The sequence below is a fragment of the Narcine bancroftii genome, chromosome 4 (assembly GCF_036971445.1).
Source record: "Narcine bancroftii isolate sNarBan1 chromosome 4, sNarBan1.hap1, whole genome shotgun sequence".
Taxonomy (NCBI): Eukaryota; Metazoa; Chordata; class Chondrichthyes; order Torpediniformes; family Narcinidae; genus Narcine; species Narcine bancroftii.
This window is the reverse complement of record NC_091472.1, coordinates 140,855-167,124: the sequence shown is the minus strand read 5'-3', so window position 1 is coordinate 167,124 and position 26,270 is coordinate 140,855.

Sequence of the window (26,270 nt, the reverse complement as noted above, 5' to 3'; positions counted from 1 at the left end):
CCGCCTCTGATTCCCCGCCTCTGATTCCCCGCCTCTGATTCCCTTCCTCTGATTCCCCGCCTCTGATTCCCTTCATCTGATTCCCTTCATCTGATTCCCTGCCTCTTATTCCCCACCTCTGATTCCCCGCTTCTGATTCCCCGCCTCTGATTCCCCGCCTCAGATCGCTGCCTCAGATTCCCTGCCTCAGAATTCCTGCCTCTGATTCCCGGCATCTGATTCTCCGCCTCTGAATCCCCGCCTCTGTTTCCCCACCTCTGATTCCCCGCCTCTTATTCCCCGCCTCAGATTCCCTGCCTCAGATTCCCTGCCTCAGATTCCCTGCCTCTGATTCCCCGCATCTGATTCCCCGCCTCTGATTCACTGCCTCAGATTCCCCGCCTCTGATTCCCCGCCGCTGATTCCCCGCCTCTGACTCCCCGCCTCTGATTCCCCGCCTCTGATTCCCCGCCTCAGATTCCCCACATCAGATTCCCTGCCTCAGACTCCCTGCCTCAGATTCGCTTCATCTGATTCCCTTCATCTGATTCCCTGCCTCTTATTCCCCACCTCTGATTCCCCACCTCTGATTCCCCACCTCTGATTCCCCGCCTCTGATTCCCCGCCTCAGATTTCCTGCCTCAGATTCCGTTCCTCAGATTCCCTTCATCTGATTCCCTTCATCTGATTCCCTGCCTCTTATTCCCCGCCTCTGATTCCCCGCCTCTGATTCCCCGCCTATGATTCCATGCAACTGATTCCCCACCTCTGTCTCTATGCCTCTCTTTCACCTCCGCTCTTTCCCCTCCACTCTTTACGCGCCTCTCTTTCCCTCCCTCAATTTCAACAACTCTGTTTGATCTGTTCTGTGTACCTTATTTTCAACACACAAGTTCCAACCACTGTGTTTCTCCAATCTCTTTCCGCGCCTCTATTTATCCACCTATGTTTACCCGCCTCTGTTTACCCGCCTGTTTCACCGCCTCTGATTCCCCACCTCAGATTCCCCGCCTCAGATTCGCTGCCTCTGATTCCCTGCCTCTGATTCCCCGCCTCTGATTCCCCACCTCTGATTCCCCACCTCAGATTCGCCGGCTATGATTCCCTGCCTCAGATTCCCTGCCTCAGGTTCCCTGCCTCTGATTCCCCGCCTCTGATTCCCCACCTCTGATTCCCCGCCTCTGATTCCCCGCCTCTGATTCCCCGCCTCTGATTCCCCGCCTCTGATTCCCCGCCTCTCATTCCCTGCCTCAGATTCCCCGGCTCTGATTCCCTGCCTCAGATTGCCTGCCTCAGATTCCCTGCCTCTGATTCCCCGCATCTGATTCCCCACCTCAGATTCCCCGCCTCAGATTCCCCGCCTCAGATTCCCCGCCTCTGATTCCCTGCCACTGATTGCCCGCCTCTGATTCCCCGCCTCTGATTCCCTGCCTCAGATTCCCCGGCTCTGATTCTCTGCCTCAGATTCCCTGCCTCAGATTCCCTGCCTCTGATTCCCCGCATCTGATTCCCTTCATCTGATTCCCTGCCTCTTATTCCACGCCTCTGATTCCCCACCTCAGATTCCCTGCCTCGGATTCCCCGCCTCTGATTCCCCGCCTCTGATTCCCCGCCTCAGATTCCCCGCCTCAGATTTCCCGCCTCAGATTCCCCGCCTCAGATTCCCTGCCTCAGATTCCCTGCCTCAGATTCCCTTCATCTGATCCCCTTCATCTGATTCCGGGCCTCTTATTCCCCTCCTCTGATTCCCCGCCTCTGAATCCCCGCCTCTGATTCCCTGCCTCAGATTCCCTGCCTCAGACTCCCTGCCTCAGATTCCCTTCCTCTGATTCCCCGCCTCTGATTCCCCGCCTCTGATTCCCCGCCTCTGATTCCCCGCCTCTGATTCCCCACCTCAGATTCCCCGCCTCTGATTCCCCGCCTCTGATTCCCCACCTCAGATTCCCCGGCTCTGATTCCCTGCCTCAGATTCCCTGCCTCAGATTCCCTGCCTCAGATTTCCTTCATCTGATTCCCTCATCTGATTCCCTGCCTCTTATTCCCCGCCTCTGATTCCCCGCCTCTGATTCCCCACCTCTGATTCCCTGCCTCTGATTCCCCGCCTCTGATTCCCTTCATCTGATTCCCTTCATCTGATTCCCTGCCTCTTATTCCCCACCTCTGATTCCCCGCTTCTGATTCCCCGCCTCTGATTCCCCGCCTGTGATTCTCCGCCTCTGATTCCCCGCCTCAGATTCGCTCCCTCAGATTCCCTGCCTCAGAATCCCTGCCTCTGATTCCCGGCATCTGATTCTCCGCCTCTGAATCCCCGCCTCTGAATCCCCACCTCTGATTCCCCGCCTCTGATTCCCCGCCTCAGATTCCCTGCCTCAGATTCCCTGCCTCAGATTCCCTGCCTCTGATTCCCCGCATCTGATTCCCCGCCTCTGATTCACTGCCTCAGATTCTCCGCCTCTGATTCCCCGCCTCTGATTCCCCGCCTCTGATTCCCCGCCTCTGATTCCCCGCCTCTGATTCCCCGCCTCTGATTCCCCGCCTCAGATTCCCCACCTCAGATTCCCTGCGTCAGACTCCCTGCCTCAGATTCGCTTCATCTGATTCCCTTCATCTGATTCCCTGCCTCTTATTCCCCACCTCTGATTCCCCACCTCTGATTCCCTGCCTCTGATTCCCCGCCTCTGATTCGCCGCCTCTGATTCCCCGCCTCAGATTTCCTGCCTCAGATTCCCTGCCTCAGATTCCCTTCATCTGATTCCCTTCATCTGATTCCCTGCCTCTTATTCCCCGCCTCTGATTCCCCGCCTCTGATTCCCCGCCTCTGATTCCCCGCCTCTGATTCCCCGCCTCAGATTCCCCGCCTCAGATTCCCTGCCTCAGACTCCCTGCCTCAGATTCGCTTCATCTGATTCCCTTCATCTGATTCCCTGCCTCTTATTCCACACCTCTGATTCCCCACCTCTGATTCCCTGCCTCTGATTCCCCGCCTCTGATTCCCCGCCTCTGATTCCCCGCCTCAGATTTCCTGCCTCAGATTCCCTGCCTCAGATTCCCTTCATCTGATTCCCTTCATCTGATTCCCTGCCTCTTATTCCCCGCCTCTGATTCCCCGCCTCTGATTCCCAGCCTCTGATTCCCCGCCTCTGATTCCCCGCCTCTGATTCCCCGCCTCAGATTCCCCGCCTCAGATTCCATGCCTCAGATTCTCTGCCTCGAATTCCCCTCCTCTGATTCCCCGCCTCTGAATCCCCAGCTCTGATTCCCCGCCTCTGATTCCCCGCCTCTGATTCCCCGCCTATGATTCCCCGCCTTAGATTCCCTGGCTCTGATTTCCTGCCTCAGATTCCCCGCCTCAGATTCCCTGCCTCAGATTCCCTGCCTCAGATTCCCTTCATCTGATTCCCTTCATCTGATTCCCTGCCTCTTATTCCCCGCCTCTGATTCCACGCCTCTGATTCCCCACCTCTGATTCCCCGCCTCTGAACCCCGCCTCTGATTCCCTGCCTCAGATTCCCTGCCTCAGATTCCCTGCCTCAGAATCCCCGCCTCTGATTCCCTGCCTCTTATTCCCCGCCTCTGATTCCCCGCCTCTGATTCCCCACCACTGAATCCCCGCCTCTGATTCCCCGTCTCTGATTCCCCGCCTCTTATTCCCTGCCTCTGATTCCCCACCTCAGATTCCCCGGCTCTGATTCCCTGCCTCAGATTCCCTGCCTCAGATTCCCAGCCTCTGATTCCCCGCATCTGATTCCCTTCATCTGATTCCCTGCCTCTTATTCCCCGCCTCTGATTCCCCACCTCAGATTCCCTGCCTCGGATTCCCCGCCTCTGATTCCCCGCCTCTGATTCCCCGCCTCAGATTCCCCGCCTCAGATTCCCCGCCTCAGATTCCCCGCCTCTGATTCCCTGCAACTGATTCCCTGCCTCTGATTCCCCGCCTCAGATTCCCCGCCTCTGATTCCCCGCCTATGATTCCATGCAACTGATTCCCCACCTCTGTCTCTATGCCTCTCTTTCACCTCCGCTCTTTCCCCTCCACTCTTTACGCGCCTCTCTTTCCCTCCCTCAATTTCAACAACTCTGTTTGATCTGTTCTGTGTACCTTATTTTCAACACACAAGTTCCAACCACTGTGTTTCTCCAATCTCTTTCCGCGCCTCTATTTATCCACCTATGTTTACCCGCCTCTGTTTACCCGCCTGTTTCACCGCCTCTGATTCCCCACCTGAGATTCCCCGCCTCAGATTCGCTGCCTCTGATTCCCTGCCTCTGATTCCCCGCCTCTGATTCCCCACCTCTGATTCCCCACCTCAGATTCGCCGGCTCTGATTCCCTGCCTCAGATTCCCTGCCTCAGGTTCCCTGCCTCTGATTCCCCGCCTCTGATTCCCCACCTCTGATTCCCCGCCTCTGATTCCCCGCCTCTGATTCCCCGCCTCTGATTCCCCGCCTCTGATTCCACGCCTCTCATTCCCTGCCTCAGATTCCCCGGCTCTGATTCCCTGCCTCAGATTGCCTGCCTCAGATTCCCTGCCTCTGATTCCCCGCATCTGATTCCCCACCTCAGATTCCCCGCCTCAGATTCCCCGCCTCAGATTCCCCGCCTCTGATTCCCTGCCACTGATTGCCCGCCTCTGATTCCCTGCCTCAGATTCCCTGCCTCAGACTCCCTGCCTCAGATTCCCTTCCTCTGATTCCCCGCATCTGATTCCCCGCCTCTGATTCCCCGCCTCTGATTCCCCGCCTCTGATTCCCCGCCTCTGATTCCCCACCTCAGATTCCCCGGCTCTGATTCCCTGCCTCAGATTCCCTGCCTCAGATTCACTGCCTCAGATTCCCTTCATCTGATACCCTTCATCTGATTCCCTGCCTCTTATTCCCCGCCTCTGATTCCCCGCCTCTGATTCCCCGCCTCTGATTCCCTGCCTCTGATTCCCCGCCACTGATTCCCTTCATCTGATTCCCTTCATCTGATTCCCTGCCTCTTATTCCCCAGCTCTGATTCCCCGCTTCTGATTCCCCGCCTCTGATTCCCCGCCTCTGATTCTCCGCCTCTGATTCCCCGCCTCAGATTCGCTGCCTCAGATTCCCTGCCTCAGATTCCCTGCCTCTGATTCCCGGCATCTGATTCTCCGCCTCTGAATCCCCGCCTCAGATTCCCTTCATCTGATTCCCTTCATCTGATTCCCTGCCTCTTATTCCCCGCCTCTGATTCCCCGACTCTGATTCCCCGCCTCTTATTCCCTGCCTCTGATTCCCCGCCTCTGATTCCACGCCTCAGATTCTCTGCCTCAGATTCCCTGCCTCAGATTCCCCGCCTCAGATTCCCTGCCTCAGATTCCCTGCCTCAGATTCCCTGCCTCTGATTCCCCGCCTCTGATTCTCCGCCTCAGATTGCCTTCATCTGATTACCTTCATCTGATTCCCTGCCTCTTATACCCCGCCACTGATTCCCCGCCTCTTATTCACCGCCTCAGATTCCCCGCCTCTGATTCCCCGCCTCAGATTCCCTGCCTCAGATTCCCTGCCTCAGATTCCCTGCCTCTGATTCCCCGCATCTGATTCCGCGCCTCTGATTCCCCGCCTCTGAATCCCCGCCTCTGATTCCCCGCCTCTGATTCCCCGCCTCAGATTCCCCGGCTCTGATTCCCTTCCTCGGATTCCCTGCCTCAGATTCCCTGCCTCTGATTCCCTGCCTCTGATTCCCTTCATCTGATTCCCTGCCTCTTATTCCCCGCCACTGATTCCCCGCCTCTGATTACCCACCTCTGATTCCCCGCCTCTGATTCCCCGCCTCTGATTCCCCGCCTCAGTTTCCCTGCCTCAGATTCCCTGCCTCAGATTCCCTGCCTCGGAATCCCCCCTCTGATTCCCCGCCTCTGGTACACCGCCTCAGATTTGCCAGCCTCAGATTCCCTGCCTCAGATTCCCTGCCTCAGATTCCCTTCATCTGATTCCCATCATCTGATACCCTGCCTCTTATTCCCCGCCTCTGATTCCCTGCCTCAGATTCCCCGCCTCAGATTCCCTGCCTCAGATTCCTTGCCTCAGATTCCCTGCCTCTGATTCCCCGCATCTGATTCCTCGCCTCTGATTCCCCGCCTCTGATACACCGCCTCTGATTCCCCGCCTCTCATTCCCCGGCTCAGATTCCCCGGCTCTGATTCCCTGCCTCAGATTCCCTGCCTCAGATTCCCAGCCTCAGATTCTCTTCATCTGATTTCCTTCATCTGATTCCCCGCATCTTATTGCCCGCCTCTGATTCCCCGCCTCTGATTCCCCGCCTCTGATTCCCCACCTCTAATTCCCCGCCTCTGATTCCCTGCCTCTGATTCCCCTCCTCTGATTCCCTTCATCTGATTCCCTTCATCTGATTCCCTGCCTCTTATTCCCCACCTCTGATTCCCCGCTTCTGATTCCCCGCCTCTGATTCCCCGCCTCAGATTCGCTGCCTCAGATTCCCTGCCTCAGAATCCCTGCCTCTGATTCCCGTCATCTGATTCCCTGCCTCAGATTCCCCGCCTCTGTTTCCCCACCTCTGATTCCCCGCCTCTGATTCCCCGACCCTGATTCCCCGCCTCAGATTCCCTGCCTCAGATTCCCTGCCTCAGATTCCCTGCCTCTGATTCCCCGCATCTGATTCTCCGCCTCAGATTCCCCGCATCAGATTCCCCGCCTCAGATTCCACGCCTCAGTTTCCCTGCCCCAGATTCCCTGCCTCTGATTCCCTTCATCTGATTCCCTTCATCTGATTCCCTGCCTCTTATTCCCTGCCTCTTATTCCCCGCCTCTGATACCCCTGCTCTGATTCCCCGCCTCTGATTCCCCGCCTCAGATTCCCTGCCTAAGATTCCCCGCCTCTGATTCCCCGCCTCTGAATCCCCACCTCTGATTCCCCGCCACTGATTCCCCGCCTCTGATTCCCTGCCTCAGATTCCCTGCCTCAGACTCCCTGCCTCAGATTCCCTTCCTCTGATTCCCCGCATCTGATTCCCCGCCTCTGATTCCCCGCCTCTGATTCCCCGCCTCTGATTCCCCGCCTCTGATTCCCCACCTCAGATGCCCCGGCTCTGATTCCCTGCCTCAGATTCCCTGCCTCAGATTCCCTGCCTCAGATTCCTTTCATCTGATTCCCTCATCTGATTCCCTGCCTCTTATTCCCCGCCTCTGATTCCCCGCCTCTGATTCCCCGCCTCTGATTCCCTGCCTCAGATTCCCTGCCTCTGATTCCCCGCATCTGATTCCCCGCCTCTGATTCACTGCCTCAGATTCCCCGCCTCTGATTCCCCGCCTCTGATTCCCCGCCACTGATTCCCCGCCTCTGATTCCCCGCCTCTGATTCCCCGCCTCAGATTCCCCACATCAGATTCCCTGCCTCAGACTCCCTGCCTCAGATTCGCTTCATCTGATTCCCTTCATCTGATTCCCTGCCTCTTATTCCCCACCTCTGATTCCCCACCTCTGATTCCCCACCTCTGATTCCCCGCCTCTGATTCCCCACCTCAGATTTCCTGCCTCAGATTCCCTGCCTCAGATTCCCTTCATCTGATTCCCTTCATCTGATTCCCTGCCTCTTATTCCCCGCCTCTGATTCCCCGCCTCTGATTCCCCGCCTATGATTCCATGCAACTGATTCCCCACCTCTGTCTCTATGCCTCTCTTTCACCTCCGCTCTTTCCCCTCCACTCTTTACGCGCCTCTCTTTCCCTCCCTCAATTTCAACAACTCTGTTTGATCTGTTCTGTGTACCTTATTTTCAACACACAAGTTCCAACCACTGTGTTTCTCCAATCTCTTTCCGCGCCTCTATTTATCCACCTATGTTTACCCACCTCTGTTTACCCGCCTGTTTCACCGCCTCTGATTCCCCACCTCAGATTCCCCGCCTCAGATTCGCTGCCTCTGATTCCCTGCCTCTGATTCCCCGCCTCTGATTCCCCACCTCTGATTCCCCACCTCAGATTCGCCGGCTCAGATTCCCTGCCTCAGATTCCCTGCCTGAGGTTCCCTGCCTATGATTCCCCGCCTCTGATTCCCCACCTCTGATTCCCCACCTCTGATTCCCCGCCTCTGATTCCCCGCCTCTGATTCCCCGCCTCTGATTCCCCGCCTCTCATTCCCTCCCTCAGATTCCCCGGCTCTGATTCCCTGCCTCAGATTGCCTGCCTCAGATTCCCTGCCTCTGATTCCCCGCATCTGATTCCCCACCTCAGATTCCCCGCCTCAGATTCCCCGCCTCAGATTCCCCGCCTCTGATTCCCTGCCACTGATTGCCCGCCTCTGATTCCCCGCCTCTGATTCCCTGCCTCAGATTCCCCGGCTCTGATTCCCTGCCTCAGATTCCCTGCCTCAGATTCCCTGCCTCTGATTCCCCGCATCTGATTCCCTTCATCTGATTCCCTGCCTCTTATTCCCCGCCTCTGATTCCCCACCTCAGATTCCCTGCCTCGGATTCCCCGCCTCTGATTCCCCGCCTCTGATTCCCTGCCTCAGATTCCCCGCCTCAGATTTCCCGCCTCAGATTCCCCGCCTCAGATTCCCTGCCTCAGATTCCCTGCCTCAGATTCCCTTCATCTGATTCCCTTCATCTGATTCCGGGCCTCTTATTCCCCGCCTCTGATTCCCCGCCTCTGAATCCCCGCCTCTGATTCCCTGCCTCAGATTCCCTGCCTCAGACTCCCTGCCTCAGATTCCCTTACTCTGATTCCCCGCATCTGATTCCCCGCCTCTGATTCCCCGCCCCTGATTCCCCGCCTCTGATTCCCCGCCTCTGATTCCCCACCTCATATTCCCCGGCTATGATTCCCTGCCTCAGATTCCCTGCCTCAGATTCACTGCCTCAGATTCCCTTCATCTGATACCCTTCATCTGATTCCCTGCCTCTTATTCCCCGCCTCTGATTCCCCGCCTCTGATTCACCGCCTCTGATTCCCTGCCTCTGATTCCCCGCCTCTGATTCCCTTCATCTGATTCCCTTCATCTGATTCCCTGCCTCTTATTCCCCACCTCTGATTCCCCGCTTCTGATTCCCCGCCTCTGATTCCCCGCCTCTGATTCTCCGCCTCTTATTCCCTGCCTCTGATTCCCCGCCTCTGATTCCACGCCTCAGATTCTCTGCCTCAGATTCCCTGCCTCAGATTCCCCGCCTCAGATTCCCTGCCTCAGATTCCCTGCCTAAGATTCCCTGCCTCTGATTCCCCGCCTCTGATTCTCCGCCTCAGATTGCCTTCATCTGATTACCTTCATCTGATTCCCTGCCTCTTATTCCCCGCCACTGATTCCCCGCCTCTTATTCACCGCCTCAGATTCCCCGCCTCTGATTCCCCGCCTCAGATTCCCTGCCTCACATTCCCTGCCTCAGATTCCCTGCCTCTGATTCCACGCATCTGATTCCGCGCCTCTGATTCCCCGCCTCTGATTCCCCGCCTCTGATTCCCCGCCTCAGATTCCCCGGCTCTGATTCCCTTCCTCGGATTCCCTGCCTCAGATTCCCTGCCTCTGATTCCCTGCCTCTGATTCCCTTCATCTGATTCCCTGCCTCTTATTCCCCGCCACTGATTCCCCGCCTCTGATTACCCACCTCTGATTCCCCGCCTCTGATTCCCCGCCTCTGATTCCCCGCCTCAGTTTCCCTGCCTCAGATTCCCTGCCTCAGATTCCCTGCCTTGGAATCCCCCCTCTGATTCCCCGCCTCTTGTACACCGCCTCAGATTTGCCCGCCTCAGATTCCCTGCCTCAGATTCCCTGCCTCAGATTCCCTGCCTCAGATTCCCTTCATCTGATTCCCATCATCTGATATCCTGCCTCTTATTCCCCGCCTCTGATTCCCTGCCTCAGATTCCACGCCTCAGATTCCCTGCCTCAGATTCCTTGCCTCAGATTCCCTGCCTCTGATTCCCCGCATCTGATTCCTCGCCTCTGATTCCCCGCCTCTGATTCACCGCCTCTGATTCCCCGCCTCTCATTCCCCGGCTCAGATTCCCCGGCTCTGATTCCCTGCCCCAGATTCCCTGCCTCAGATTCCCAGCCTCAGATTCTCTTCATCTGATTTCCTTCATCTGATTCCCCGCGTCTTATTCCCCGCCTCTGATTCCCCGCCTCTGATTCCCCGCCTCTGATTCCCCACCTCTAATTCCCCGCCTCTGATTCCCTTCATCTGATTCCCGTCATCTGATTCCCTGCCTCTTATTCCCCGCCTCTGATTCCCCGCCTCTGATTCCCCGCCTCTGATTCCCCGCCTCTGATTCCCCGACCCTGATTCACCGCCTCAGATTCCCTGCCTCAGATTCCCTGCCTCAGATTCCCTGCCTCTGATTCCCCGCATCTGATTCTCCGCCTCAGATTCCCCGAATCAGATTCTCCGCCTCAGATTCCACGCCTCAGATTCCCTGCCTCAGATTCCCTGCCTCTGATTCCCTTCATCTGATTCCCTTCATCTGATTCCCTGCCTCTTATTCCCTGCCTCTTATTCCCCGCCTCTGATACCCCTCCTCTGATTCCCCGCCTCTGATTCCCCGCCTCAGATTCCCTGCCTAAGATTCCCTGCCTCAGATTCCCTGCCTCTTATTCCCCGCCTCTGATTCCCTGCCTCAGATTCCCCGCCTCAGATTCCCTGCCTCAGATTCCTTGCCTCTGATTCCCCGCCTCTGATTCCCCACCTCAGATTCCCCGCCTCAGATTCCCCGCCTCAGATTCCCCGCCTCAGATTCCCTGCCTCAGATTCCCTTCATCTGATTCCCTTCATCTGATTCCGGGCCTCTTATTCCCCGCCTCAGATTCCCTGCCTCAGATTCCCTGCCTCAGATTCCCTTCATCTGATTCCCTGCATCTGATTCCCTGCCTCTTATTCCCCACCACTGATTCCCCACCTCTGATTCCCCGCCTCTGATTCCCCGCCTCTGATTCCCCGCCTCTGATTCCCCGCCTCTGATTCCCCGCCTCTGATTCCCCGCCTCTGATTCCCCGCCTCAGATTCCCCGCCTCAGATTCCCTGCCTCAGACTCCCTGCCTCAGATTCGCTTCATCTGATTCCCTTCATCTGATTCCCTGCCTCTTATTCCCCACCTCTGATTCCCCACCTCTGCTTCCCCGCCTCTGATTCCCCGCCTCTGATTCCCCGCCTCTGATTCCCTGCCTCAGATTTCCTGCCTCAGATTCCCTGCCTCAGATTCCCTTCATCTGATTCCCTTCATCTGATTCCCTGCCTCTTATTCCCCGCCTCTGATTCCCCGCCTCTGATTCCCCGCCTCTGATTCCCCGCCTCTGATTCCCCGCCTCTGATTCCCCGCCTCAGATTCCCCGCCTCAGATTCCATGCCTCAGACTCCCTGCCTCAGATTCCCTTCCTCTGATTCCCCGCATCTGATTCCCCGCCTCTGATTCCCCGCCCCTGATTCCCCGCCTCTGATTCCCCGCCTCTGATTCCCCACCTCATATTCCCCGGCTCTGATTCCCTGCCTCAGATTCCCTGCCTCAGATTCACTGCCTCAGATTCCCTTCATCTGATACCCTTCATCTGATTCCCTGCCTCTTATTCCCCGCCTCTGATTCCCCGCCTCTGATTCACCGCCTCTGATTCCCTGCCTCTGATTCCCCGCCTCTGATTCCCTTCATCTGATTCCCTTCATCTGATTCCCTGCCTCTTATTCCCCACCTCTGATTCCCCGCTTCTGATTCCCCGCCTCTGATTCCCCGCCTCTGATTCTCCGCCTCTTATTCCCTGCCTCTGATTCCCCGCCTCTGATTCCACGCCTCAGATTCTCTGCCTCAGATTCCCTGCCTCAGATTCCCCGCCTCAGATTCCCTGCCTCAGATTCCCTGCCTAAGATTCCCTGCCTCTGATTCCCCGCCTCTGATTCTCCGCCTCAGATTGCCTTCATCTGATTACCTTCATCTGATTCCCTGCCTCTTATTCCCCGCCACTGATTCCCCGCCTCTTATTCACCGCCTCAGATTCCCCGCCTCTGATTCCCCGCCTAAGATTCCCTGCCTCACATTCCCTGCCTCAGATTCCCTGCCTCTGATTCCACGCATCTGATTCCGCGCCTCTGATTCCCCGCCTCTGATTCCCCGCCTCTGATTCCCCGCCTCTGATTCCCCGCCTCAGATTCCCCGGCTCTGATTCCCTTCCTCGGATTCCCTGCCTCAGATTCCCTGCCTCTGATTCCCTGCCTCTGATTCCCTTCATCTGATTCCCTGCCTCTTATTCCCCGCCACTGATTCCCCGCCTCTGATTACCCACCTCTGATTCCCCGCCTCTGATTCCCCGCCTCTGATTCCCCGCCTCAGTTTCCCTGCCTCAGATTCCCTGCCTCAGATTCCCTGCCTTGGAATCCCCCCTCTGATTCCCCGCCTCTTGTACACCGCCTCAGATTTGCCCGCCTCAGATTCCCTGCCTCAGATTCCCTGCCTCAGATTCCCTGCCTCAGATTCCCTTCATCTGATTCCCATCATCTGATATCCTGCCTCTTATTCCCCGCCTCTGATTCCCTGCCTCAGATTCCACGCCTCAGATTCCCTGCCTCAGATTCCTTGCCTCAGATTCCCTGCCTCTGATTCCCCGCATCTGATTCCTCGCCTCTGATTCCCCGCCTCTGATTCACCGCCTCTGATTCCCCGCCTCTCATTCCCCGGCTCAGATTCCCCGGCTCTGATTCCCTGCCCCAGATTCCCTGCCTCAGATTCCCAGCCTCAGATTCTCTTCATCTGATTTCCTTCATCTGATTCCCCGCGTCTTATTCCCCGCCTCTGATTCCCCGCCTCTGATTCCCCGCCTCTGATTCCCCACCTCTAATTCCCCGCCTCTGATTCCCTTCATCTGATTCCCGTCATCTGATTCCCTGCCTCTTATTCCCCGCCTCTGATTCCCCGCCTCTGATTCCCCGCCTCTGATTCCCCGCCTCTGATTCCCCGACCCTGATTCACCGCCTCAGATTCCCTGCCTCAGATTCCCTGCCTCAGATTCCCTGCCTCTGATTCCCCGCATCTGATTCTCCGCCTCAGATTCCCCGAATCAGATTCTCCGCCTCAGATTCCACGCCTCAGATTCCCTGCCTCAGATTCCCTGCCTCTGATTCCCTTCATCTGATTCCCTTCATCTGATTCCCTGCCTCTTATTCCCTGCCTCTTATTCCCCGCCTCTGATACCCCTCCTCTGATTCCCCGCCTCTGATTCCCCGCCTCAGATTCCCTGCCTAAGATTCCCTGCCTCAGATTCCCTGCCTCTTATTCCCCGCCTCTGATTCCCTGCCTCAGATTCCCCGCCTCAGATTCCCTGCCTCAGATTCCTTGCCTCTGATTCCCCGCCTCTGATTCCCCACCTCAGATTCCCCGCCTCAGATTCCCCGCCTCAGATTCCCCGCCTCAGATTCCCTGCCTCAGATTCCCTTCATCTGATTCCCTTCATCTGATTCCGGGCCTCTTATTCCCCGCCTCAGATTCCCTGCCTCAGATTCCCTGCCTCAGATTCCCTTCATCTGATTCCCTTCATCTGATTCCCTGCCTCTTATTCCCCACCACTGATTCCCCACCTCTGATTCCCCGCCTCTGATTCCCCGCCTCTGATTCCCCGCCTCTGATTCCCCGCCTCTGATTCCCCGCCTCTGATTCCCCGCCTCTGATTCCCCGCCTCAGATTCCCCGCCTCAGATTCCCTGCCTCAGACTCCCTGCCTCAGATTCGCTTCATCTGATTCCCTTCATCTGATTCCCTGCCTCTTATTCCCCACCTCTGATTCCCCACCTCTGCTTCCCCGCCTCTGATTCCCCGCCTCTGATTCCCCGCCTCTGATTCCCTGCCTCAGATTTCCTGCCTCAGATTCCCTGCCTCAGATTCCCTTCATCTGATTCCCTTCATCTGATTCCCTGCCTCTTATTCCCCGCCTCTGATTCCCCGCCTCTGATTCCCCGCCTCTGATTCCCCGCCTCTGATTCCCCGCCTCTGATTCCCCGCCTCAGATTCCCCGCCTCAGATTCCATGCCTCAGATTCTCTGCCTCGGATGCCCCTCCTCTGATTCCCCGCTCTGAATCCCCAGCTCTGATTCCCCGCCTCTGATTCCCCGCCTCTGATTCCACGCCTCAGATTCCCTGGCTCTGATTTCCTGCCTCAGATTCCCTGCCTCAGATTCCCTGCCTCAGATTCCCTGCCTCAGATTCACTTCATCTGATTCCCTTCATCTGATTCCCTGCCTCTTATTCCCCGCCTCTGATTCCACGCCTCTGATTCCCCGCCTCTGATTCCCCTCCTCTGATCCCCCGCCTCTGATTCCCTGCCTCAGATTCCCTGCCTCAGATTCCCTGCCTCAGAATCCCCGCCTCTGATTCCCTGCCTCTAATTCCCCGCCTCTGATTCCCCGCCTCTGATTCCCCACAACTGAATCCGCGCCTCTGATTCCCCGTCTCTGATTCCCCGCCTCAGATTCCCTGCCTCAGATTCCCTGCCTCAGATTCCCTGCCTCAGATTCCCTGCCTCTTATTCCCCGCCTCTGATTCCCCGACTCTGATTCCCTGCCTCTGATTCCCCGCCTCAGATTCCCCGCCTCAAATTCCCTGCCTCAGATTCCCTGCCTTTGATTCCCTGCATCTGATTCCCCGCATCTGATTCCCCGCCTCTGATTCCCCACATGTGATTCCCCGCCTCTTATTCCCCGCCTCTGATTCCCCACCTCAGATTCCCCGGATCTGATTCCCTGCCTCAGATTCCCTGCCTCAGATTCCCTGCCTCAGATTCCCTGCCTCTGATTCCCCGCATCTGATTCCCTTCATCTGATTCCCTGCCTCTTATTCCCCGCCTCTGATTCCCTACCTCAGATTCCCTGCCTCGGATTACCCGCCTCTGATTCCCCGCCTCTGATTCCCCACCTCAGATTCCCCGCCTCAGATTCCCCGCCTCAGATTCCCCGCCTCAGATTCCCTGCCTCTGATTCCCTTCCTCAGATTCCCTTCATCTGATTCCCTTCATCTGATTCCGGGCCTCTTATTCCCCGCCTCTGATTCCCCGCCTCTGATTCCCCGCCTCTGATTCCCTGCCTCTGATTCCCCGCCACTGATTCCCTTCATCTGATTCCCTTCATCTGATTCCCTGCCTCTTATTCCCCAGCTCTGATTCCCCGCTTCTGATTCCCCGCCTCTGATTCCCCGCCTCTGATTCTCCGCCTCTGATTCCCCGCCTCAGATTCGCTGCCTCAGATTCCCTGCCTCAGATTCCCTGCCTCTGATTCCCGGCATCTGATTCTCCGCCTCTGAATCCCCGCCTCAGATTCCCTTCATCTGATTCCCTTCATCTGATTCCCTGCCTCTTATTCCCCGCCTCTGATTCCCCGACTCTGATTCCCCGCCTCTTATTCCCTGCCTCTGATTCCCCGCCTCTGATTCCACGCCTCAGATTCTCTGCCTCAGATTCCCTGCCTCAGATTCCCCGCCTCAGATTCCCTGCCTCAGATTCCCTGCCTCAGATTCCCTGCCTCTGATTCCCCGCCTCTGATTCTCCGCCTCAGATTGCCTTCATCTGATTACCTTCATCTGATTCCCTGCCTCTTATACCCCGCCACTGATTCCCCGCCTCTTATTCACCGCCTCAGATTCCCCGCCTCTGATTCCCCGCCTCAGATTCCCTGCCTCAGATTCCCTGCCTCAGATTCCCTGCCTCTGATTCCCCGCATCTGATTCCGCGCCTCTGATTCCCCGCCTCTGAATCCCCGCCTCTGATTCCCCGCCTCTGATTCCCCGCCTCAGATTCCCCGGCTCTGATTCCCTTCCTCGGATTCCCTGCCTCAGATTCCCTGCCTCTGATTCCCTGCCTCTGATTCCCTTCATCTGATTCCCTGCCTCTTATTCCCCGCCACTGATTCCCCGCCTCTGATTACCCACCTCTGATTCCCCGCCTCTGATTCCCCGCCTCTGATTCCCCGCCTCAGTTTCCCTGCCTCAGATTCCCTGCCTCAGATTCCCTGCCTCGGAATCCCCCCTCTGATTCCCCGCCTCTGGTACACCGCCTCAGATTTGCCAGCCTCAGATTCCCTGCCTCAGATTCCCTGCCTCAGATTCCCTTCATCTGATTCCCATCATCTGATACCCTGCCTCTTATTCCCCGCCTCTGATTCCCTGCCTCAGATTCCCCGCCTCAGATTCCCTGCCTCAGATTCCTTGCCTCAGATTCCCTGCCTCTGATTCCCCGCATCTGATTCCTCGCCTCTGATTCCCCGCCTCTGATTCACCGCCTCTGATTCCCCGCCTCTCATTCCCCGGCTCAGATTCCCCGGCTCTGATTCCCTGCCTCAGATTCCCTGCCTCAGATTCCCAGCCTCAGATTCTCTTCATCTGATTTCCTTCATCTGATTCCCCGCATCTTATTGCCCGCCTCTGATTCCCCGCCTCTGATTCCCCGCCTCTGATTCCCCACCTCTAATTCCCCGCCTCTGATTCCCTGCCTCTGATTCCCCGCCTCTGATTCCCTTCATCTGATTCCCTTCATCTGATTCCCTGCCTCTTATTCCCCACCTCTGATTCCCCGCTTCTGATTCCCCGCCTCTGATTCCCCGCCTCAGATTCGCTGCCTCAGATTCCCTGCCTCAGAATCCCTGCCTCTGATTCCCGTCATCTGATTCCCTGCCTCAGATTCCCCGCCTCTGTTTCCCCACCTCTGATTCCCCGCCTCTGATTCCCCGCCTCTGATTCCCCGACCCTGATTCCCCGCCTCAGATTCCCTGCCTCAGATTCCCTGCCTCAGATTCCCTGCTTCTGATTCCCCGCATCTGATTCTCCGCCTCAGATTCCCCGCATCAGATTCCCCGCCTCAGATTCCACGCCTCAGTTTCCCTGCCCCAGATTCCCTGCCTCTGATTCCCTTCATCTGATTCCCTTCATCTTATTCCCTGCCTCTTATTCCCTGCCTCTTATTCCCCGCCTCTGATACCCCTCCTCTGATTCCCCGCCTCTGATTCCCCGCCTCAGATTCCCTGCCTAAGATTCCCCGCCTCTGATTCCCCGCCTCTGAATCCCCACCTCTGATTCCCCGCCACTGATTCCCCGCCTCTGATTCCCTGCCTCAGATTCCCTGCCTCAGACTCCCTGCCTCAGATTCCCTTCCTCTGATTCCCCGCATCTGATTCCCCGCCTCTGATTCCCCGCCTCTGATTCCCCGCCTCTGATTCCCCGCCTCTGATTCCCCACCTCAGATGCCCCGGCTCTGATTCCCTGCCTCAGATTCCCTGCCTCAGATTCCCTGCCTCAGATTCCTTTCATCTGATTCCCTCATCTGATTCCCTGCCTCTTATTCCCCGCCTCTGATTCCCCGCCTCTGATTCCCCGCCTCTGATTCCCTGCCTCAGATTCCCTGCCTCTGATTCCCCGCATCTGATTCCCCGCCTCTGATTCACTGCCTCAGATTCCCCGCCTCTGATTCCCCGCCTCTGATTCCCTGCCTCTGATTCCCCGCCTCTGATTCCCCGCCTCTGATTCCCCGCCTCAGATTCCCCACATCAGATTCCCTGCCTCAGACTCCCTGCCTCAGATTCGCTTCATCTGATTCCCTTCATCTGATTCCCTGCCTCTTATTCCCCACCTCTGATTCCCCACCTCTGATTCCCCACCTCTGATTCCCCGCCTCTGATTCCCCACCTCAGATTTCCTGCCTCAGATTCCCTGCCTCAGATTCCCTTCATCTGATTCCCTTCATCTGATTCCCTGCCTCTTATTCCCCGCCTCTGATTCCCCGCCTCTGATTCCCCGCCTATGATTCCATGCAACTGATTCCCCACCTCTGTCTCTATGCCTCTCTTTCACCTCCGCTCTTTCCCCTCCACTCTTTACGCGCCTCTCTTTCCCTCCCTCAATTTCAACAACTCTGTTTGATCTGTTCTGTGTACCTTATTTTCAACACACAAGTTCCAACCACTGTGTTTCTCCAATCTCTTTCCGCGCCTCTATTTATCCACCTATGTTTACCCGCCTCTGTTTACCCGCCTGTTTCACCGCCTCTGATTCCCCACCTCAGATTCCCCGCCTCAGATTCGCTGCCTCTGATTCCCTGCCTCTGATTCCCCGCCTCTGATTCCCCACCTCTGATTCCCCACCTCAGATTCGCCGGCTCTGATTCCCTGCCTCAGATTCCCTGCCTGAGGTTCCCTGCCTATGATTCCCCGCCTCTGATTCCCCACCTCTGATTCCCCACCTCTGATACCCCGCCTCTGATTCCCCGCCTCTGATTCCCCGCCTCTGATTCCCCGCCTCTCATTCCCTCCCTCAGATTCCCCGGCTCTGATTCCCTGCCTCAGATTGCCTGCCTCAGATTCCCTGCCTCTGATTCCCCGCATCTGATTCCCCACCTCAGATTCCCCGCCTCAGATTCCCCGCCTCAGATTCCCCGCCTCTGATTCCCTGCCACTGATTGCCCGCCTCTGATTCCCCGCCTCTGATTCCCTGCCTCAGATTCCCCGGCTCTGATTCCCTGCCTCAGATTCCCTGCCTCAGATTCCCTGCCTCTGATTCCCCGCATCTGATTCCCTTCATCTGATTCCCTGCCTCTTATTCCCCGCCTCTGATTCCCCACCTCAGATTCCCTGCCTCGGATTCCCCGCCTCTGATTCCCCGCCTCTGATTCCCTGCCTCAGATTCCCCGCCTCAGATTTCCCGCCTCAGATTCCCCGCCTCAGATTCCCTGCCTCAGATTCCCTGCCTCAGATTCCCTTCATCTGATTCCCTTCATCTGATTCCGGGCCTCTTATTCCCCGCCTCTGATTCCCCGCCTCTGAATCCCCGCCTCTGATTCCCTGCCTCAGATTCCCTGCCTCAGACTCCCTGCCTCAGATTCCCTTCCTCTGATTCCCCGCATCTGATTCCCCGCCTCTGATTCCCCGCCCCTGATTCCCCGCCTCTGATTCCCCGCCTCTGATTCCCCACCTCATATTCCCCGGCTCTGATTCCCTGCCTCAGATTCCCTGCCTCAGATTCACTGCCTCAGATTCCCTTCATCTGATACCCTTCTTCTGATTCCCTGCCTCTTATTCCCCGCCTCTGATTCCCCGCCTCTGATTCACCGCCTCTGATTCCCTGCCTCTGATTCCCCGCCTCTGATTCCCTTCATCTGATTCCCTTCATCTGATTCCCTGCCTCTTATTCCCCACCTCTGATTCCCCGCTTCTGATTCCCCGCCTCTGATTCCCCGCCTCTGATTCTCCGCCTCTTATTCCCTGCCTCTGATTCCCCGCCTCTGATTCCACGCCTCAGATTCTCTGCCTCAGATTCCCTGCCTCAGATTCCCCGCCTCAGATTCCCTGCCTCAGATTCCCTGCCTAAGATTCCCTGCCTCTGATTCCCCGCCTCTGATTCTCCGCCTCAGATTGCCTTCATCTGATTACCTTCATCTGATTCCCTGCCTCTTATTCCCCGCCACTGATTCCCCGCCTCTTATTCACCGCCTCAGATTCCCCGCCTCTGATTCCCCGCCTCAGATTCCCTGCCTCACATTCCCTGCCTCAGATTCCCTGCCTCTGATTCCACGCATCTGATTCCGCGCCTCTGATTCCCCGCCTCTGATTCCCCGCCTCTGATTCCCCGCCTCTGATTCCCCGCCTCAGATTCCCCGGCTCTGATTCCCTTCCTCGGATTCCCTGCCTCAGATTCCCTGCCTCTGATTCCCTGCCTCTGATTCCCTTCATCTGATTCCCTGCCTCTTATTCCCCGCCACTGATTCCCCGCCTCTGATTACCCACCTCTGATTCCCCGCCTCTGATTCCCCGCCTCTGATTCCCCGCCTCAGTTTCCCTGCCTCAGATTCCGTGCCTCAGATTCCCTGCCTTGGAATCCCCCCTCTGATTCCCCGCCTCTTGTACACCGCCTCAGATTTGCCCGCCTCAGATTCCCTGCCTCAGATTCCCTGCCTCAGATTCCCTGCCTCAGATTCCCTTCATCTGATTCCCATCATCTGATATCCTGCCTCTTATTCCCCGCCTCTGATTCCCTGCCTCAGATTCCACGCCTCAGATTCCCTGCCTCAGATTCCTTGCCTCAGATTCCCTGCCTCTGATACCCCGCATCTGATTCCTCGCCTCTGATTCCCCGCCTCTGATTCACCGCCTCTGATTCCCCGCCTCTCATTCCCCGGCTCAGATTCCCCGGCTCTGATTCCCTGCCCCAGATTCCCTGCCTCAGATTCCCAGCCTCAGATTCTCTTCATCTGATTTCCTTCATCTGATTCCCCGCGTCTTATTCCCCGCCTCAGATTCCCCGCCTCTGATTCCCCGCCTCTGATTCCCCACCTCTAATTCCCCGCCTCTGATTCCCTTCATCTGATTCCCGTCATCTGATTCCCTGCCTCTTATTCCCCGCCTCTGATTCCCCGCCTCTGATTCCCCGCCTCTGATTCCCCGCCTCTGATTCCCCGACCCTGATTCACCGCCTCAGATTCCCTGCCTCAGATTCCCTGCCTCAGATTCCCTGCCTCTGATTCCCCGCATCTGATTCTCCGCCTCAGATTCCCCGAATCAGATTCTCCGCCTCAGATTCCACGCCTCAGATTCCCTGCCTCAGATTCCCTGCCTCTGATTCCCTTCATCTGATTCCCTTCATCTGATTCCCTGCCTCTTATTCCCTGCCTCTTATTCCCCGCCTCTGATACCCCTCCTCTGATTCCCCGCCTCTGATTCCCCGCCTCAGATTCCCTGCCTAAGATTCCCTGCCTCAGATTCCCTGCCTCTTATTCCCCGCCTCTGATTCCCTGCCTCAGATTCCCCGCCTCAGATTCCCTGCCTCAGATTCCTTGCCTCTGATTCCCTGCCTCTGATTCCCCACCTCAGATTCCCCGCCTCAGATTCCCCGCCTCAGATTCCCCGCCTCTGATTCCCCACCTCTGATTCCCCACCTCTGATTCCCCGCCTCTGATTCCCCGCCTCTGATTCCCCGCCTCTGATTCCCCGCCTCTCATTCCCTCCCTCAGATTCCCCGGCTCTGATTCCCTGCCTCAGATTGCCTGCCTCAGATTCCCTGCCTCTGATTCCCCGCATCTGATTCCCCACCTCAGATTCCCCGCCTCAGATTCCCCGCCTCAGATTCCCCGCCTCTGATTCCCTGCCACTGATTGCCCGCCTCTGATTCCCCGCCTCTGATTCCCTGCCTCAGATTCCCCGGCTCTGATTCCCTGCCTCAGATTCCCTGCCTCAGATTCCCTGCCTCTGATTCCCCGCATCTGATTCCCTTCATCTGATTCCCTGCCTCTTATTCCCCGCCTCTGATTCCCCACCTCAGATTCCCTGCCTCGGATTCCCCGCCTCTGATTCCCCGCCTCTGATTCCCTGCCTCAGATTCCCCGCCTCAGATTTCCCGCCTCAGATTCCCCGCCTCAGATTCCCTGCCTCAGATTCCCTGCCTCAGATTCCCTTCATCTGATTCCCTTCATCTGATTCCGGGCCTCTTATTCCCCGCCTCTGATTCCCCGCCTCTGAATCCCCGCCTCTGATTCCCTGCCTCAGATTCCCTGCCTCAGACTCCCTGCCTCAGATTCCCTTCCTCTGATTCCCCGCATCTGATTCCCCGCCTCTGATTCCCCGCCCCTGATTCCCCGCCTCTGATTCCCCGCCTCTGATTCCCCACCTCATATTCCCCGGCTCTGATTCCCTGCCTCAGATTCCCTGCCTCAGATTCACTGCCTCAGATTCCCTTCATCTGATACCCTTCATCTGATTCCCTGCCTCTTATTCCCCGCCTCTGATTCCCCGCCTCTGATTCACCGCCTCTGATTCCCTGCCTCTGATTCCCCGCCTCTGATTCCCTTCATCTGATTCCCTTCATCTGATTCCCTGCCTCTTATTCCCCACCTCTGATTCCCCGCTTCTGATTCCCCGCCTCTGATTCCCCGCCTCTGATTCTCCGCCTCTTATTCCCTGCCTCTGATTCCCCGCCTCTGATTCCACGCCTCAGATTCTCTGCCTCAGATTCCCTGCCTCAGATTCCCCGCCTCAGATTCCCTGCCTCAGATTCCCTGCCTAAGATTCCCTGCCTCTGATTCCCCGCCTCTGATTCTCCGCCTCAGATTGCCTTCATCTGATTACCTTCATCTGATTCCCTGCCTCTTATTCCCCGCCACTGATTCCCCGCCTCTTATTCACCGCCTCAGATTCCCCGCCTCTGATTCCCCGCCTCAGATTCCCTGCCTCACATTCCCTGCCTCAGATTCCCTGCCTCTGATTCCACGCATCTGATTCCGCGCCTCTGATTCCCCGCCTCTGATTCCCCGCCTCTGATTCCCCGCCTCTGATTCCCCGCCTCAGATTCCCCGGCTCTGATTCCCTTCCTCGGATTCCCTGCCTCAGATTCCCTGCCTCTGATTCCCTGCCTCTGATTCCCTTCATCTGATTCCCTGCCTCTTATTCCCCGCCACTGATTCCCCGCCTCTGATTACCCACCTCTGATTCCCCGTCTCTGATTCCCCGCCTCTGATTCCCCGCCTCAGTTTCCCTGCCTCAGATTCCCTGCCTCAGATTCCCTGCCTTGGAATCCCCCCTCTGATTCCCCGCCTCTTGTACACCGCCTCAGATTTGCCCGCCTCAGATTCCCTGCCTCAGATTCCCTGCCTCAGATTCCCTGCCTCAGATTCCCTTCATCTGATTCCCATCATCTGATATCCTGCCTCTTATTCCCCGCCTCTGATTCCCTGCCTCAGATTCCACGCCTCAGATTCCCTGCCTCAGGTTCCTTGCCTCAGATTCCCTGCCTCTGATTCCCCGCATCTGATTCCTCGCCTCTGATTCCCCGCCTCTGATTCACCGCCTCTGATTCCCCGCCTCTCATTCCCCGGCTCAGATTCCCCGGCTCTGATTCCCTGCCCCAGATTCCCTGCCTCAGATTCCCAGCCTCAGATTCTCTTCATCTGATTTCCTTCATCTGATTCCCCGCGTCTTATTCCCCGCCTCAGATTCCCCGCCTCTGATTCCCCGCCTCTGATTCCCCACCTCTAATTCCCCGCCTCTGATTCCCTTCATCTGATTCCCGTCATCTGATTCCCTGCCTCTTATTCCCCGCCTCTGATTCCCCGCCTCTGATTCCCCGCCTCTGATTCCCCGCCTCTGATTCCCCGACCCTGATTCACCGCCTCAGATTCCCTGCCTCAGATTCCCTGCCTCAGATTCCCTGCCTCTGATTCCCCGCATCTGATTCTCCGCCTCAGATTCCCCGAATCAGATTCTCCGCCTCAGATTCCACGCCTCAGATTCCCTGCCTCAGATTCCCTGCCTCTGATTCCCTTCATCTGATTCCCTTCATCTGATTCCCTGCCTCTTATTCCCTGCCTCTTATTCCCCGCCTCTGATACCCCTCCTCTGATTCCCCGCCTCTGATTCCCCGCCTCAGATTCCCTGCCTAAGATTCCCTGCCTCAGATTCCCTGCCTCTTATTCCCCGCCTCTGATTCCCTGCCTCACATTCCCCGCCTCAGATTCCCTGCCTCAGATTCCTTGCCTCTGATTCCCCGCCTCTGATTCCCCACCTCAGATTCCCCGCCTCAGATTCCCCGCCTCAGATTCCCCGCCTCAGATTCCCTGCCTCAGATTCCCTTCATCTGATTCCCTTCATCTGATTCCGGGCCTCTTATTCCCCGCCTCAGATTCCCTGCCTCAGATTCCCTGCCTCAGATTCCCTTCATCTGATTCCCTTCATCTGATTCCCTGCCTCTTATTCCCCACCACTGATTCCCCACCTCTGATTCCCCGCCTCTGATTCCCCGCCTCTGATTCCCCGCCTCTGATTCCCCGCCTCTGATTCCCCGCCTCTGATTCCCCGCCTCTGATTCCCCGCCTCAGATTCCCCGCCTCAGATTCCCTGCCTCAGACTCCCTGCCTCAGATTCGCTTCATCTGATTCCCTTCATCTGATTCCCTGCCTCTTATTCCCCACCTCTGATTCCCCACCTCTGCTTCCCCGCCTCTGATTCCCCGCCTCTGATTCCCCGCCTCTGATTCCCTGCCTCAGATTTCCTGCCTCAGATTCCCTGCCTCAGATTCCCTTCATCTGATTCCCTTCATCTGATTCCCTGCCTCTTATTCCCCGCCTCTGATTCCCCGCCTCTGATTCCCCGCCTCTGATTCCCCGCCTCTGATTCCCCGCCTCTGATTCCCCGCCTCAGATTCCCCGCCTCAGATTCCATGCCTCAGATTCTCTGCCTCGGATGCCCCTCCTCTGATTCCCCGCTCTGAATCCCCAGCTCTGATTCCCCGCCTCTGATTCCCCGCCTCTGATTCCCCGCCTCAGATTCCCTAGCTCTGATTTCCTGCCTCAGATTCCCTGCCTCAGATTCCCTGCCTCAGATTCCCTGCCTCAGATTCCCTTCATCTGATTCCCTTCATCTGATTCCCTGCCTCTTATTCCCCGCCTCTGATTCCACGCCTCTGATTCCCCGCCTCTGATTCCCCTCCTCTGATCCCCCGCCTCTGATTCCCTGCCTCAGATTCCCTGCCTCAGATTCCCTGCCTCAGAATCCCCGCCTCTGATTCCCTGCCTCTAATTCCCCGCCTCTGATTCCCCGCCTCTGATTCCCCACAACTGAATCCCCGCCTCTGATTCCCCGTCTCTGATTCCCCGCCTCAGATTCCCTGCCTCAGATTCCCTGCCTCAGATTCCCTGCCTCAGATTCCCTGCCTCTTATTCCCCGCCTCTGATTCCCCGACTCTGATTCCCTGCCTCTGATTCCCCGCCTCAGATTCCCCGCCTCAGATTCCCTGCCTCAGATTCCCTGCCTTTGATTCCCTGCATCTGATTCCCCGCATCTGATTCCCCGCCTCTGATTCCCCACATGTGATTCCCCGCCTCTTATTCCCCGCCTCTGATTCCCCACCTCAGATTCCCCGGATCTGATTCCCTGCCTCAGATTCCCTGCCTCAGATTCCCTGCCTCAGATTCCCTGCCTCTGATTCCCCGCATCTGATTCCCTTCATCTGATTCCCTGCCTCTTATTCCCCGCCTCTGATTCCCTACCTCAGATTCCCTGCCTCGGATTACCCGCCTCTGATTCCCCGCCTCTGATTCCCCACCTCAGATTCCCCGCCTCAGATTCCCCGCCTCAGATTCCCCGCCTCAGATTCCCTGCCTCTGATTCCCTTCCTCAGATTCCCTTCATCTGATTCCCTTCATCTGATTCCGGGCCTCTTATTCCCCGCCTCTGATTCCCCGCCTCTGATTCAGCACCTCTGATTCCCCGCCACTGATTCCCCGCCTCTGATTCCCCGCCTCAGATTCCCTGCCTCAGACTCCCTGCCTCAGATTCCCTTCCTCTGATTCCCCGCATCTGATTCCCCACCTCTGATTCCCCGCCTCTGATTCCCCGCCTCTGATTCCCCGCCTCTGATTCCCCACCTCAGATGCCCCGGCTCTGATTCCCTGCCTCAGATTCTCTGCCTCAGATTCCCTGCCTCAGATTCCCTTCATCTGATTCCCTCATCTGATTCCCTGCCTCTTATTCCCCGCCTCTGATTCCCCGCCTCTGATTCCCCGCCTCTGATTACCTGCCTCTGATTCCCCGCCTCTGATTCCCTTCATCTGATTCCCTTCATCTGATTCCCTGCCTCTTATTCCCCACCTCTGATTCCCCGCTTCTGATTCCCCGCCTCTGATTCCCCGCCTGTGATTCTCCGCCTCTGATTCCCCGCCTCAGATTCGCTGCCTCCGATTCCCTGCCTCAGAATCCCTGCCTCTGATTCCCGGCATCTGATTCTCCGCCTCTGAATCCCCGCCTCTGATTCCCCACCTCTGATTCCCCGCCTCTGATTCCCCGCCTCAGATTCCCTGCCTCAGATTCCCTGCCTCAGATTCCCTGCCTCTGATTCCCCGCATCTGATTCCCCGCCTCTGATTCACTGCCTCAGATTCCCTGCCTCTGATTCCCCGCCTCTGATTCCCCGCCTCTGATTCCCCGCCTCTGATTCCCCGCCTCTGATTCCCCGCCTCTGATTCCCCGCCTCAGATTCCCCACCTCAGATTCCCTGCCTCAGACTCCCTGCCTCAGATTCGCTTCATCTGATTCCCTTCATCTGATTCCCTGCCTCTTATTCCCCACCTCTGATTCCCCACCTCTGATTCCCCGCCTCTGATTCCCCGCCTCTGATTCCCCGCCTCTGATTCCCCGCCTCAGATTTCCTGCCTCAGATTCCCTGCCTCAGATTCCCTTCATCTGATTCCATCCATCTGATTCCCTGCCTCTTATTCCCCGCCTCTTATACCCCGCATCTGATTCCCCGCCACTGATTCCCCGCCTCTGATTCCCCGCCTCTGATTCCCCGCCTCAGATTCCCCGCCTCAGATTCCCTGCCTCAGACTCC